We start from the raw sequence: 2,542 nt of genomic DNA, 5'->3' as shown, positions 1-2,542 counted from the left end.
TCTACAGGCCGAAAAGGACTGGGTGGATATGAGACCCAAATGTTGTTGTTGGTAGGTTGGTACAGTACTGCCTGCTTCAACATCATTTTCATCATTCTAGACAGAATATACAGATGTTATGAGCAATTAAATTTAATTAAAATAAATAAAAAAAATGCAAATTTACAAATCTTAAGCGCTGAACGGTTTTATCGACGGTCACACCTGTGGATCAGAGATTGGTTTGACTGTGAGGTCACATATGTCCACCAGAGGGAACCCGAAACGAGCGAACCAATTCAGAGAAATATTTGACAGAGATGAATGTGAGAGATCTGCTTTCACGTGTTTTACAAAAAAAAATATATATATACTTTATATTCATAAAAAATAATCATGGAGTATAGTTTTACTATATTCTTAGTATAGTTTTACTATATTCTCGTTAATTTGCCACCAAGAAAATTGATCGGCCTTTATATTGCAAAATAAATTGGATAGGCTATGAGATGAGATATTAAAATGTTTGTGGACTAAGCAAAGATTGGGGCTGAAAATAAATTAAAGTGAAAATAAAATAAAACAAGCACCCCAAGTCTAACAAACCTTTTATATGTACAGTGTTTCGCTCATTCACGAACAAATCAATTTACAATGTGTGAAGGACTGTCAAAATAAATCAAACTGAATCACAAACCCTTGCTGCCCTGACCCCATGTCTACAAACATGTTTTTTTTTTCCACTTTAAAGGGGCCAAGGCCAAGAAGTGTGCATCAGGACAGGCCTTATTTCAACCTTTTTTCGAACAGATTTGACCAATAAGATAATTCATATTCAACTAATTCATTCTCACCAGTTCTTCTAAATGCAACTGATAGAAACCCTCAGTATGATTAATAAAGTGCTATAAAACAAATGATTATCATATAATATCAATTGTCAGACAAGAATTTATCTGTAGTTTTTTTTTTTTTTACTGAGGGGCAGAAATTTTCCACCTGGACTTATGTCCTATTGAAAAGGTTAAGTGACCCCCTAAAGTTGTGAGTTCTTGCAAAGCCTCAAATGAGTAAGGTTAAGTTAACTGGATACTAAGTCTGATCTCGCCAGTGCCGACGGGTCATTGGATATGGTATGTTTGACCCAATGCCAAGGAAGGCTGACTGTGAGCCTTGAGTCATGCTGACCCAAGTCTCCAAAATGACATTCTAGACAGTGTAGGATATCAGAAGTATGATCATGGCCATCGTGAGATAAAAATGACTGGGAATGTTTTCTAAGCCCCTCTGATGAGGTGAGCTGACTAAGGTCCACTTTTACATAACCAACCCGTCAGGCGCACAAGAGCCTACTGTCTTTAAAATATTTTTTCCACATAAAAATATTCTGCCAGATCTGTTTTGTTCAAACAGTCATAACATGGTGTAAAAGTAAAATTATGCCCAAGAAAAAACATTTTGTACATTTAATGCAAAGTGTTGTTCGACCAAAAAAATTACTTAATAATATTTAACATGACCTTAAATCAAGTCTCTTTTGCTTCCTCATTCTCTTCCACGTAAAAAATCCTCACCACAGGTCCTCTAACACTCAGCACTGCATTGCTTTTCAGGGATTCCCCTTTGAACTTACAGCTACCTCAATGCAAAAGCTCTGCTTTTTTTCTTTTTAATTTTCATTATTTCATTCTTACTTTACATTCTGACTAACCATTCTAGTTCATTAAAAAAGCGATTTCCATCTAGTTTCATGTAATATATTCCTGTGTATTCCCATCTGTGTTTTCTACACTCATCCAGGCAGTTGTATATCATTAGAGTACTAAATTGTAAAAAGTGTAAAAGACAAAAATGTCAAATTGTTGTGTCTGCACCAAATTAAATATGCATAGAATAATATGCATATATAATATATGCAAGCCATATGTCAGCTTTTGTGTAAATAAATTGTCAACAAACTGGTGTAATCATGATTCATCATTCAGTAAAACAGATGCATTCAGGTAAAATAAATACTTATATCCTTATAAAGTCTTTTAAATGCATTGAAAAGATTCCTGTTCCTAATATGCCTGATATGATATTTAGAAAAACATTACATGATATTTAGCAACTTTTTCTCACTAAATGATGTTTAGTGGGTGTGTTCTGTGAATTACGATAAAAATTGTAAATAAATGTACACAACCAGGATACATCCAAAATTCCTTTCTCCACTTAGCAGGCATGTAAAATGTTCTCCTTGCATAGCCCATTTTTTCACATTTATAAGAAATGTAGCCTATCTATTATTTGACCCTATAGGCTTCAATTATGAATGTTGTGGGTTAAATGGGTTAATATTTGATTTTATGCCAAAAAAAAAAATTCTAAAAGGCAAAATGCCCAGGCTTAATGATTTTGCCCTAAACTGCAAATCAGTTTCTACTATTGGGTCATACACGTTTATTCATGAGACACACCAATGATCTCTCCCCGTTTCCCTCAGCCGTCCGCCCTTAACACCCGGCAGGAGGCGTGTCCTCACCTGCGTATGTTCCCTCGGTTACCGGCTAAATTTGTC

Source organism: Danio rerio, chromosome 8 (assembly GCF_049306965.1).
Source record: "Danio rerio strain Tuebingen ecotype United States chromosome 8, GRCz12tu, whole genome shotgun sequence".
NCBI classification, from domain to species: domain Eukaryota; kingdom Metazoa; phylum Chordata; class Actinopteri; order Cypriniformes; family Danionidae; genus Danio; species Danio rerio.
This window is presented reverse-complemented; position numbering follows the sequence as displayed.